This window comes from Notolepis coatsorum (assembly GCF_963971535.1).
Source record: "Notolepis coatsorum genome assembly, chromosome: 5".
Taxonomy (NCBI): Eukaryota; Metazoa; Chordata; class Actinopteri; order Aulopiformes; family Paralepididae; genus Notolepis; species Notolepis coatsorum.
Window position 1 is genome coordinate 89,728,758 of NC_140169.1, and position 14,690 is coordinate 89,743,447.

At 44.9% G+C, this 14,690-nt stretch overlaps 1 protein-coding gene across 1 annotated transcript in view; it reads right to left on the reverse strand.

The window, feature by feature from the left end:
• The window catches only part of tbc1d32 (TBC1 domain family, member 32), a 267,311-nt gene that overhangs the window by 36,218 nt on the left and 216,403 nt on the right, over positions 1-14,690 (reverse strand). The gene's annotated exons all lie outside the window — the stretch shown is intronic.

Genomic DNA, 14,690 nt, shown 5'->3' on the forward strand with positions numbered 1-14,690 from the left:
GTCAAGGTCAAGGTCAACTTTATTTCTATAGCACATTTAAAATCAACCGAAGTTGTACCAAAGTGCTTTACAATATAAAAATAGAAATACTAAAAGAAATACAAAATACGGGGCGGCTAAGTGGCGCAGTGGGCAAGGCGCTCGCCACTAACGCAGGATATGCTGGGTTCGAGCCCAGCTCTCTGCGTTGCTTCCGGCTTGGCTGGTCGTTCATACTAATACAATTGGCAGTATTAGGGGGTGGGAAAGCCGGTGGGTGGGGATCGGACGTTGTGGACAGCGACTCCTACAGGTCGGTTGGTGCGCCTGTGCAGCAGAATCAGGAAGTATCGGGGGCAGCGTGAGCCTCCCACGCGTTACTCCTCGCCACTGAGAGATTGCGCTGTACAGGTGAAAAGATGTGACGGCTGCCTCCTCGTGTACCGGAGGGGACACGTGATGCAAGGCTTCGTCCACATTGCAGCCGACCAGTGGGAGGCATGGTCTAGCAACGTTCGAGACAGGGGAGGGAACAATTGGATAATACGAAATTGGGATGGGAGAAAAATAGAAAAATGGGGAGAAAAAGTAGATAAAAAAAAGAAAATACAATATACAGTATATTTTAGACTCTAGATACAGTGACACAGGAATGGACGGATTATGACACAATGCCATTTGGGCGTTATAGCAGCACAGGGGAGGGAAGAAAGACATAAATATAGGCAATCGAATTAAATGTGAATATAAGAAGATGAGAAGGATAAACAGTGTAAACAAAGGTGCAGATGAGGGTCTGTAGGCCCTGTCAAAGAAATACAATTATATCAGTCTGCGCAGAGCAGAGGAACATATTTGACATTGTTACCCTCTTGATATCCATGGGCTGATAACAGAGACAACGCACTGCTGCCTGTTCACGACTGATCACTGCTGAAGGCACTGAGCCATGAGCACATAGTATTCAGATCCCAGTATGACATACGGTCATTAACACGGCCCATTGGCTATGGCTGCTGTTTGATTGCCGTCACCTGTTGCCTGATTAGAGGGCCGTGCTGTTTGCTCACCGAGACGACAAGGTGGAATGAAATGTGAGCATGGTGAATACAAACACGTACCATCGTCACTGCCGCTGCAGAACAAGCAGAGAGGGAACACTGCTAATGTATTGAGAAAAACCCGATGTATTGAGAAAAGGATTTGTGGGGTTTGCTGCTGTTATGGTTCAGTGAATTGTACAAATGCAGGCCTGTGTAATATCTGCTGCTAACCGGGCATGGAAGGACAGACATTAATATTCACCAACTCAGATGTGTAACTTTCACATGTACTGTGATGTAATGTGATGTAATGTGTCTAGTGATGTTAACACAAACACACATGTTATATACTGTTCAGGTTTATATAGTAAACACATGGGTTTAGTGACGTTATTAACACAAACACACATGTTATATACTGTTCAGGTTTATATAGTAAACACATGTGTTTAGTGATGTTATTAACACAAACACACATGTTATATACTGTTCCGGTTTATACATACACAACTCCCACTATGACCTTCTAGTGGTTAAATGTCAGAAGTGCATAAATACTTTATTTGCCCTTGCTCCTTCATCAGGATTCTGAAGGCAAACTATGGATATGTAAATAACCCTGGGCTGGAATATTGAGGTAGGGGAGTAAGTTAATTTAGTCCAGCAGCATAACTAGTAAGAGTAGGTAAGGGATATGTACAGATATATCGGCCATAATATCGTCTGTCACGGTGGTGTAGTGGTTAACACTGCTGCCTCACAGCTAGAAGGCCCAAGGTTCGATTCCCGCTTGGGGACCAGGTTTCTGCATTGCCAGGTACCCAGGTGGGGTATCTCCCAGGCCTTTCTGTGTGGAGTTTGCATGTTGCAGGTTTCCCCTCCCGATAAGATAAATCCAATGGAAAAACATGCACAACAGATCGCTAACGCTGTTGTGTCCCTGGCGAAGACGGACAGGAGCACTTGGATTGGTCCCCGGGGCGCGGCCCCACGCCGCAGCCCCTATCTGCTCCCGGCTGCCCTTGGGAGGAAGGACGACGGGATAGGTCAAGTACAGAGACTCAATCGCATCGGCGACCCAACAAAGATTGCATGTTGTGTGTGTTCCTGTGTGTGTGCCGCCCATCGCATGTGTGTGTCACTGCATGCCGAATAAAGACTTCTTCAAAGTCCAGTTATTATTATTATTATTATTATTATTATTATTATAACCGATATTACAGATATGATCTGTATAAATAAAACTTTCTATGATAAGTCACATTTTGTACATACTATTATTGTACATAGATTGGCCCACAATCCTGTGTGGCATAGTCACATGCAAGTAACGTTACCCAAACAAATTGCGTGGCCAAAAGAATTAAAACACACAAACACACATGATGAGTTTTGCTCATCGGACCGGTTACCAATATATGAAAAAGAATCACCCATACCGGCCGATTCTGACATGGTCACCGATATCGCGCATCCCTAATTCAATGGCAGCCATTTTGAGTTGTACCTGCTAGAATGACCTTTTTAAGAGTGTCGATTTGAACTGGGATGGCTACCACTTCAAATTCCACATTGGAAGGTATGTCTGAATGACCTTCTGGGGATGCGCTGAGTGTGTGCTAACGAACTGTCAGGCCCATAATTAGGCATCTTATTTCCCTGTGCACACAGCGCTGCTGAGAAGTCCAACACAAGTGCCTGGCTGAGTAAATACATTAGATAACAATCAGCCCCCCCCCCCCCCCCCCTGTGCTCTAATGAATACACTGACATCATAATCTATTTATGATAGGAGCACTGAACCAACGCATCCCTCATGCATTCCAAGCCACAGCTACTTTTTTCTGAGTACTGTATGTCTTTATCTCTCTCACACGCATGCACGCACGCACACACACACACACAGGGTCACAAAGTGATTCACATAATAAAAACATCAGTAAAGTGCAAAGATAGCAGCATGATAAAAGAAAGTAATTAAAAACGTGAAAGAACAGGAAAAAAACAAAACAGATAAAAAGACATAAAATATTTACACAGACATAGTTAGCCAAACACCTGTTTGAATAGCACAGTCTTTAGCTGCTTTGTAAAGGTGTTTACAGAGACCACATATCTTAGGTCCAAGGGCAGCACATTCCATAGCCTGGGGGCCACGGTTTCGAAGGCTCAAGTTCAAGTTTCTTTATTAGTTGTCATACAGAAATACAGAATACTTTTGCATGAAATGCTTCTTTCTGTTTTGCTCCTGAGAGTGTGCTAGATAAAATAACAAGATAGTGTAAAATAGTATAATATAAGTATAAAATAGAAAGTCAAGTACGTAAACAAAAATGTTCAATATACATATATACAGTATATGTACAGTCTATACTTCTGTACAGTCTATACAGTCAGCTACTATACAGTACAGTGTAGAATGGTGAGGTATAGCTTAGCTTGTGGTGCCACTGTTCGGATCTTTCAAAAATGTTCAATTTGAATCCCTCCGAAAGGGCTGACAGGCACCACACAATGGATGACTCAATGGTTATCAGTCGTTAGAGTTTGTTTATTTAAACAAACTAGTTGAGATGTTTTCTCCACAATACAACCTTTATAATTCCCACAGTTGACCATAGGCTTACCATAGGTCAAAAACCTGTGAAACAGAACAAAATGCAGTGCATACACATTAATTAAGCATAATATTAATATACACTATATATTAATATCAATACCAACACCAATCAATCAATCAATTAATTAATATTAATATTAATATCACTATTAAATTGATTGATTGGTATTGATATTAATATATATTGTATATTAATATTATGATTAATGTGTATGCACTGCATTTTGTTCTGTTTCACAGGTTTTTGACCTATGGTAAAGCTATATACAAGCTATGGTCAACTGTGGGAATTATAAGGAGTTGTATTGTGGAAAAACATTTCAACTAGTTTGTTAAAATAAACAAACTCTAATGACTAACCATTGAGTCATCCATTGTGTGGTGCCTGTCAGCCCTTTCGGAGGGATTCAAATAGAACATTCTTGAAAGATCCGAACAGTCAAAAACCAACGGTTCAGTTATAAACCAGGAAAGGTTTTAAGTCATAAAACAATGTGACAACCAAACCACTGGTTCAACCAAGAAACCATTGGTACAGTCAAACAATGTGACAACCAAATTATTATTTCAACAAATAAACCATTGGTTCATCATAAACCAAGGCCCGGCTTTCAAGAGAGTAGGCCGGATGACCTTGAAGCAAGGACCAAAATAATTAAAGAGACTGCTCTTTAAACCCATCTGACTGTTAGCTAACAGCCCATCCATACTGCCCCCTGTACATCTGCTAAACCTGCTAGCCAAAGACAAAGAGCTAAAGCCAATAAAAGGGAACAGTCGGAAAACGAAACTATTAAGCCCAGTTGGGAGAAAAGCTCATAAGTCAACAACGGTCGAAGAAGGAAAAGTTAGCAAGATGGCAGCGACAGAGGAGGAGCTGGAGAAGCTGAAGCAGAGGCGTTCAGCAGCCCAGACTGCTTTTTCCAAAAAAGCCAACCATCTCACCTCCAGGGCTCATGTACTAGGAGAAAGTGAACTGAGAGGTGCATGGTTGAACTTCAAGATGGAGCATACCAGAGTCGAAGAAGCAGGGTTTGAGTACAGCACGGCCCTGAAAGAAGAGGGCATTGAAGAGACCACAAAAAAGGCGGTGCAAGTCGACGAGAAAACGGCGGAGTGCGACCGTACGTTTGATGGAATCAAGGTCATCGTTGAAAAGAACTTTTGGGCCAGGTTTGCTGAACAGACAATTGTCACTAGGGATGTCCGATATTATCGGCCGACCGATATTATCGGCCGATATCGGCAGTAAAATGTGATATTGGAAAATATCGGTATCGATTTAAAAAAAACAAAAAACAATAACAATATTTGTTATATATATATCCAGTGAAATTATTAGTTACCTGAAATTATTCCGTTTTTTGGGGTGGGAAACCCTGCATATATCGGTATCGGTTGATAACGGTTGATATCGGTATCGGAAATTAAGAGTTGGACAATATCGGAATATCGGTATCGGTAAAAAAGCCAATATCGAGCATCACTAATTGTCACCCTTGCTGAAGAGGCTGAAGCAGCATTGGACCAGGCCGAGGCAACCGACCATAAGAAGATGACTAGGAGGGAGCGCGAACTGGGGAATACAGACCTGGAATGGAAGATTGGCGAGCTCTATAGAGCTGTGCATGAGTGGACAGACCTGATTCCAATAACAAATTTAAAGGAGTCAAGGGACCGTGGCAAGGAGCTAAAGCAACGTCATGATACACTGTGGGATGAATGGTCGTGGCGAGGCTGCGACCAGCCTGGCGACGACGATGACCAGCACGAACACGCAAAGCCTGAACACACAGAGGATGGGGATAAGCAAACTGCAATGACCGGTGCTCACGCACACCCTTACCTGGTCTTCCCCATAGACTCTCAGACCCCTGGACGCATCGTCCAGCCTAGCTTGCCCAGCATGGCCCCTGATCTCAATGATGTTGCACTTCAAAATGCCACAAGCACATCACATGGCACCTTCCACGCACCACCAGGTGGTTCCGGCACATACCCTGGTGCTTATAACTTCAGGCCCCAGATCACTCTAGAGCGAGCACGCCTGCCCATGTTTTCTGGTAACATGAGAGCTTACTACCGTTGGAAAGCTGAATGGGAGGACCTGCAGCAGCTGGGAAACCCACATGGGTTGGAAAACATCAGGAAATTCCATTTCCTAGGGAGCCTAGATGAGAAAGTCAAAAGGGACCTCGTGCTGTCCAGCTACGGATCCGCCGATGACATATTCAGGCTCCTGGACAACAAGTACGGAAACAAGCCGAAGATAGTGCTGCTCATCTTAAAAGAGGTTCATGGACTTTCCCCCGTCAAGGGAAACCAACCAAGAAAGACCATCGAACTAATTCAGGCTGTGGAAAGAGCTCTTTGTGATCTCCAAGTCCTGGGGGAGGAAGCTGCCGTGAAGAATCGGGTGGTGGCTCATTCTATCGAGAGTAAGCTGCCTGACACCCTGAAAGAAAAGTGGCTTACACATAGACTTGACCCTGTAAGCGGCTTTTCACCACAGACTCACTTTGATTGCCTACTGCAGTACTTGAAGAGACAGGAGGACATCCTTGAGGAGTTGGATCAGCTGCAGCCCAGTCCACCGGACTATCCTGAGAGAGCCAACGACCGAGGTAGAGAAAGGAGAGCATTCACCAAAGCCACAGCGGGAAACACCCAAAAGGGCTCTCAACCAAGCTCATGCATAGCGTGTGGGGATGAAGAACATGCAGGTAGACTGTTTTCCTGCAAGGTCTTCAAGAAACTAAGCCTGTCCAGCAAGAAGGCTCAGTTAAAGAAATCTGGAGCATGCTTCAAGTGCTTGTGCCTCCATGGTGAAGACGGCAGTTGCACCCAGAAATTCCTCTGTGCAAAGTATGACTGTCGGAAAGGGAGGTCCTCAGACCATAACTACTTGCTCTGTCCGATGCCACCGACCAAGAAGATGGAAAAGAGTGGAGAGCAGAAGGAGCAGAGCTATTCAAAAGTAGAGAGGAGGGGACTTGGACTGACCAATAAACAAGAGGAGCTCCTTGCCAAACTCTCCCCTGAATTAAAAGCAGAGTTCAAGGAAGAGTTCTCAAACAGAACATCAACAACAGTGTGCACCAGTGGTGAGCCAAAAGAATATCCAGTGGTAATGATGCTACTCGAGGTGACGACAAACTCAGGTCAGCTAGTCGGCACTTTGATCGACCTAGCTTCAGATACAAACTACCTCTCGAACGAAGCCGCTGATCATCTGAAACTAAATGGCGAAGACATCAAACTGATTGTCCAAGGAGTTGGAGGGATGGAGAAAACAGTTGCTACCAAAAGGTATTCCTTAAGATTGAGGGTAAAAACCCCCAAAGGAACAGGGGCGGAGCACAAACTCCTTTGTTACGGCTTGGAAAACATCGCAAAAGTGAACCAGGCAGTCACGCCGCAGCAACTCCAAAAGTTCTTCCCAGACGTCGCAGTCAAAGACTTGGTCCGCCCTGAGAAGATCGACCTACTGATCAGTCACAGGGAGGGTCGCCTAGTCCCACAGCCAATCAGAGTGGAGGGAGACCTCGTCCTCTGGGACGGTCCCCTGGGAAAGACTGTTGGTGGAGCTCATCCCGACCTCTTTGAGGCAGTGGACCTAGCGGTGCATAGGTCTGAAATCCACTTTGCACGGTCAATGAGAACAACTTCAAAGGCATACCGAGAGATCCTTGTGGGTCCAGCAGGATCAAGTAAAGCCCAGGTTGAAGATCAAGAAGTACTCCTCCGAAGTACTGCGTCTACCAACAAAGAAGTCATCGAATGGTTCAAGTGGGACAGCGTCGGCGCGGCCTGCAATCCTCAATGTGGCGGCTGCAAGTGCGGTAGATGTCCCCCTGGAGGGAAAGAAATGACCCTAGTAGAGGAAAGAGACCTTAGAAAGGATCAAAGGATGTCTCACCTACGTACAATCTGACAAGCACAGCAAATCCCCCCACTGGGACGCAGCTTACCCATGGAGAGGAGACCCTGCGACGCTGCCAGACAACCGACGTGCCGTGGAGGCGACTTTCCGGAACACTGAGAAACGCCTTGAAAGGGAGCCAGAGTGGAAGGCTGCATACAGAGAGCAGATCCACGAGATGGTCTCAAGGGGAGCTGCCGCTAAACTCACCAAAGAGGAAGACGACAGCTGAAAGGGACCAAAGTGGTACATCAGTCATCTGGTCGCGCCAAATCCTCACTCATCAACTACCCCTGTGAGAATTGTTTGGAACAGTAGCCAAGAATTCCGGGGGGTGAGTTTAAACGACCTCTTGTACAAGGGACCAGACGTCCTCTGATCAGAGGAGTCCTTCTGAGATTCAGGACTGGGATGTTCGCCGCCCTAGGTGATGTGAGAAAAATTTACAACTCTGTGGCTAAAAGACGAAGAAGTCCAACTCCATCGATTCCTCTGTAGAGACAACCCAGAGGACGAAATCGAAGTCTTCGTCGTTGTCAGAGTCAACATCGGAGATAAACCTGCTGGCTGCATCGCTCAGGTCGCCATGAGGGAAACGGCAAATATGCCCCAGTTCGCAGCCAAGGTGGAAGAGCGCCGGGTTCTGGTAGAAGACAGCTACGTAGATGACATCCTGACGTCCCACGATGACTTAAAAGAACTGGAGAAGATCACAGAAGGAGTCGAAAAGATCTTGAAAGCTGGATGCTTCTCCCTTAAACCGTGGGTCTTGTCAGCCCAAAGTGGGAGGTCTGGAACTGCGGACAGCTCCAGTGACCCAAAGACAACTATGTCTGCACCCAAGACTCTGGTGTTACCCAACCAGATGCGGGATGAAGAAAGCAAAGCACTGGGAGTTGGCTACGAACCAGAGACTGACAAGCTTCGCATAATGACGTCCATCAATTTCTCGAGAAAACGAGGCAAGATGAGGACTGGACTCGATCTGCGCCAAGAGGAAGTGAGAAGTAACACTCCAAACCCCTTGACCCATCGAGTACTGCTAAGCCAGGTCGCTGGATTCTACGACCCCATTGGTCTTGCCACGCCCGTAAAGCAAAAAGGAGTAATGCTTGTGAGAAGCTCCTACCAAGAGGCAGGCATAGGGAATCGGACCAAAGACACTTGGGATGACCCACTCTCGCCCAAACTCCGGGAGGCTTCCATAACACTCTTCGAGGAGTATGTGAGACTTGGCCAAGTCAGGTTTGAGAGAAGCCTCACACCTCAAGGAGCCATAGGCTGCCCATTGGGCATAACATTTTCTGATGGGAGCAAGGCTTCCTACGGTGCCGTGCTCTACCTCCGTTGGGAGACGCAAGATGGGGTCGTCGTGAAGTTGGTTGAATCAAAGGCCAAACTTACTCCTCTCGACCAGAAAGGGGACGTAATTAAAGCAGAATTATGCGGCGCTGTCTTTGCGGTCCATCTAAAGAGATACTTTGAGAAGCACTGCCGCATCAATGTCGCACGCTGGGTCCACTTCGTGGATAGCCAAACAATTCTGGGAGCGATCCAGAAGGACAGTTATGGCTACCAGACCTTCTTTGCCAACCGCATTGGAGAGATCCAAATGGCTGGACCAGTAGAAGACTGGAGGTGGGTTGATGGAAACCTCAACGTATCGGACATCCTCACAAAGGGAGCAACTCCCGAGGAGCTTGATAATGAGTCAGAGTGGCAACGAGGCCCAGAGTTCCTGAGATGGCCTGAAGCTGAGTGGCCCGTCAAGATGCCCAGTGAAATTGTGACCAGCGTCGCTGATGACGTCAAAAGACTACAGAGAAAGGCATTCTCAGCTGTAGTCACCAGGGCTCAGTCACAAAAGCTCTCAGGCCCCAGCAATACTGATGTTAGTACAGACTTGAGAGACTCTGCGCTGCAACCACAGCTGAAAGACCAAGGTCCACCTCCAGCAGCAGAAAAGCCAAAGAGAAAATCCTGGGGTGTTGCTCTCGTAAGCCTTGTCGAGCCCAAACGGTTCAGTAGCTTGACAAAGCTAGGTGGAACTGTCGCCTGGGTCCGACGAGCTGCGGAATCCTGGCTGAGCGCTAAATACCAAGCCTCAGATTCAGCAAAGTGGGAGGCAAGGGGACCAGAGCTCTCTGCAAGAGAGAGAACGGTGGCCTTCCAAAACTTGGCCCTTGCAGCCCAAGACGGCGTAAACTTTCAGGACACAACCCTGAACCGCCTTGTTGTAAGTAAGTAAGTAAGTAAGTAAGTAAGTATTTATAAAGCACCTTTCATACATGTCATGTAGCTCAAAGTGCTGTACACAATTATAGGCATATATAACGATAAAAGCAATAAAGTCATAGTGATCAGTTAAGATCAATGTTTAAAAAAAATAATAATAATAATAATAATAGTAACGTAAAAATGAAAATAACGTAAAAACAGTCATTTGCTTACCAGTTTGGGAGAACAGGTCCGCACAAACATTTCCGCTCAGTGGCAACCGGAAGTGCACTAAACCAATGCACTTGTATGGTAGGTAGCAATGTTTAGGTCTTATAATGCTAGTGTAGTTACGTTTTTATCAGTGGTCATAGTTGGGTCCATAGTGCTTTACCAAGTCCCATGGATCCATCAGTGGCCGTGTATTGTGTGCGTATGTACCCGTTCGCTCATGTGGTCAGTGGCCAGAGTTGGGTCCACAGGACTTATCCAAGTCCCATGGACCCATCAGTGGCCGCGTCTTGTGGTAGAAAGAAAGAAAAAGAAAAACGTATAAAGAAAACAGTCTAAAGTTTGAAAGTTTAGGAGGTCCGCAAAAACACGCCTTCAGCTCAGAAGCTGAGGCGTGTCAAAAACTTTTGAAAAACTGGAGGCGTGTCTCCTATTGTACCCATTCCTTCATCTAAAAAGTTTGAAAGTTTGGGAGGTCCGCAAAAACACGCCTTCAGCTCAGAAGCTGAGGCGTGTCAAAAACGTTTGAAAAACTGGAGGCGTGTCTCCTATTGTACCCATTCCTTCATCAAAAAAGTTTGAAAGTTTGGGAGGTCCGCAAAAACACGCCTTCAGCTCAGAAGCTGAGGCGTGTCAAAAACTTTTGAAAAACTGGAGGCGTGTCTCCTATGTACCCGTTCCTTCATCTAAAAAGTTGGGTCCACAAGGCTTATCCTAGCCTCATGGATCCATCAGGTTTTTCCAAGCCATAACTATTTGTAAGCTAGACTGTATAGGTACGTTTTTAATTTTCCTTTAAAAATGTGTATAGAGCTGGCGTTTCTGATGTGTGTTGGTAGTGTGTTCCATAGTTTTGGGGCATAGTTGGCAAATGCCATACTTCCTATCCTTTTTTGGTTTCTGGGCGTGTCTAGTAAACCTGTAGTGGATGACCGTAGCGTTCTTGAGGGCAGATAACTAACTAGGGAATTTGCTATGTATTTTGGGCCTTGCTCATTAAGAGCTTTATATGTTAGGAAAAGGACCTTAAAATCAATTCTATGAGTTATTGGAAGCCAGTGCAGAGTGGCCAGGACTGGAGTGATATGTTCTCTTCTCCTTGTATGAGTTAGTAATCGAGCTGCAGAGTTTTGGATAAGCTGAAGCTTCCCAATGGTTGCTTTGGGAAGACCAGTGAACAGTGCATTACAATAGTCAAGCCGACTTGATACAAAAGCATGAATAAGTTTCTCTGCATCCTTTTTATTTACGAAAGGTCTTACTTTCGCTATGTTTCTTAGGTGGAAGAATGACGTTTTCATGGCCTTATTTATATGAGACTTAAAGGTCAGGTCTGAGTCCAAGATGACACCTAGGCTTGTAACCTCAGTCTTTACATAGGATGACAGACTCCCCAGGTTTTTACAAAGCACTTCCCTTTTCGCTTTTGGGCCGATCAATAGGATTTCGGTCTTGCTTTCGTTTAATTTTAGGAAGTTATTGTTCATCCACTTGTTTATTGCTAACAGACCATTTGTAATGGACTGTATGGCTGTAGTGTTATTTGGTTCTGCGGAGATATATAGTTGTGTATCATCAGCATAACTATGGAAGCATACATTGTGGTCTCGAATGATGTCCCCGAGGGGCAGCATATATAGTGAGAAGAGTAATGGACCAAGGCAGCTTCCTTGTGCGACTCCAAAATTGCTGTCATGTTCCTCGGATACATTGTCTCCAAGCTTAACATAGAACCTTCTCCCCTTAATGTATGTTATGAGCCAATTTAGTACATGATCGGAAAAGCCAACCAGTCTTTCTAGACGACTGATCAAGATATTATGGTCAATCGTATCGAACGCTGCACTAAGGTCCAATAGGACAAGAATTGAGACTTTGCCAGCATCGGAGTTTAGCCTGAGGTCGCTAACTATTTTGGTAAGGGCAGTTTCAGTGCTGTGATTTGTTCTGAAACCTGATTGTAGTTCCTCCATGATGTTATTATCTTTGAGAAAGGAGTTTATTTGTACTGAGACTATCTTTTCTAATATCTTGCTGATAAATGGAAGGTTCGATATTGGCCTATAGCTTTTTAGTTCGTTTACATCTAAATTTGTTTTCTTTAGTAGTGGTTTTACTACAGCTGTTTTAAATGCATCTGGAAAAGTGCCTGTTTGAAGAGACATATTTATGATTTCAAGGACATGATTTGAGACACTATCAAACACCCGCTTGAGAAATGCTGTTGGTATAGGATCGAGGCAGGAGGTGGCGGAATTACACTCAGAGACAATCTTACAGAGGTCAGGTAATGTAATACATGTGAATTCCCCCATAGTTATCTCAGGTGGGGTTTCACTCATAGCCAGATCCATATCAGCGGTAATGCTTGCTCTAATCAATGATATTTTTTCATTAAAGAAAACTGCGAACTCTTCACATTTTGTGGCTGATTGCTGCGGTATATGGGGGGGTGGTATGTTAATCAGCCGGTCAATGGTGGAAAAAAGTACCCTGGAGTTACCCATATTTTCTGAGATCATTTTGGAAAAATATTCCTTTCTCGCAAGTTGTATTGCCTTATTGTATGCGCCCATGGCGTCTTTGTATAAATTAAAGTGAGCTGTGAGTTTGAGTTTCCTCCATTTTCGCTCGGCTATCCTACATTTTCTCTTGTTATCTTTAACATTGGTTTTATTTAGCCATGGAGAGATTCTATCAGTTTTTACCTTTTTAACCTTTAGAGGGGCAACAGTATCTAACACAGTTGACAAGGTGCTGTGGAAGTTTTGCACTTGCTGATTTAAGGAGGATTCACTGCATTGGTCGTATGATTTCATCATACTAGAGAATTTTGCTTCAGCTCTAGCGTCCAGAAGCCTTCTGTGAACTAGGAATTCGCTTCTGGTCTTATGTAATATTAGGCTTGTACCATAGAACACACAATAATGGTCAGAAATTGGAATTTGTTTTACTGATATATTCTCAATGTTTAGCCCTGTTGTTATTAGTAGGTCCAGAGTGTTGCCATGTTGGTGGGTGGCCTCGTGAACATGTTGCATCAGTCCAAAACTGTCCAGTAGGTTCAGAAACTCACAACCCCTGGGGTCATCCTTTTTGTTGATATGAATATTTAGATCTCCATTAAGAATGATTCTATCATACCTGGTAATGCAGATCGATATGAGTTCTGAAAATTCCTGTATGAAGAGTGGCGAGTACCTTGGTGGTCGATACAATGTCACACATATTACTGGCATTTCTGTTTTTAATACAATAGCAAGGTATTCAAATGATAAAAATGTTCCCAGGTCAATATCATTGCACACAAATTGAGTGGAGATGATTGCTGCTATTCCTCCTCCCCTCCCACTCTGTCTGTTTGATTGATAGAATTTAAAATTGGAAGGGCAGGTCTCAATCAGTGTTGCTACACCAGTGATATTGTCTAACCATGTCTCTACTAAAAACATACAATGTACACCATGTTTTACTATGAGTTCATTTATCAGAAATGATTTTTGTTTCAGCGCTCTAACGTTGAACAGTGCTAGTTTTAGCTGTACGGGTTCTGTAGTGGGGTGTGAGATAGTCTGTGGTTGAACACTGATATTGATAAGGTTAGATTTACATATGGGACGTGATAATGAGTAATTGATTAGTCTTTTGGTGATCAGAATCGGGATGACACTCAACGTGTTTTTTTGTAGTTTAGGCTGCTTCTGTATATAGTCTACAGAGCTAGATATGGTTGGTTGTCAGGCCAGTGATGCTATACTTTGTATGACGTTATGTATTAGCACATTTACCCCTGATATGTTTGGATGGATGCCATCGGGTCTGTAATGGTCTTTCCTGGACCAGAGCAGATCAAAGTTATTTATATAGCAAAGTCCTATAGTAGTACAGTGGGTCTGTAGCCATTTGTGCAACCAGAACAGACGGCTAAATCGCTCAGATCCACGACCTATGGATGGAATGGGGCCAGACACAATGCATATTTTACCCAGGCTTTCAATAGTGAGTATTAGTGATTCAAAGTCAGATTGGAGTTTAACGGATTGTCTAGCCATTACGTCATTTGCTCCGATATGAATAATAACGGTGTGGGCGGACGGATATCTCTCGATGATTTCGGGAGTACACTCTAGTAAGTCAGTAACTTTTAAACCGGAAAAACAATACGTAATGCCGTGTGGTATTTGCAAAAACCTGGTGATGGAATCTCCGATGAGTAGGATCTCTGGCTGTTCCTGGATGCATTCCCCGTCGTAGATGGCCAGGTTTCTATGGTGAAAAGCCGCAGGAGTAGCGTCTGCATTGCTGGCGGAGTTAGACGGTTGGTCGGGCAGCAGCGCCGTGTGGAGGGGCTCGTTCACAGCGGCATTTCCATCGATGACACTCGCCGTTTGAATGATCATCCTGGTATGGGCTGCAGAGCACCGCAGACGAGGGCGTTTAAACTTTGGGGAGTCGGACCCATCGCGTGAGTCTGGGGAGCTTGGCGATGCGAGAGCAAACAGGGCAGAGCGCTTTCTGCTCCGGGTTGTAGATATACTTCCATGGTTGAGTTGTGAGCTGGAGAGGGCCGTCCTGGCAGCTTCGCTTGGAGCCTGGCTAGTAGCTATCATCGGATAGTCTTTGAGCAAAGCTACAGTACTAGCAGCAGGAGACGGAAGCGAAGGAGAGCCAAGGAGGC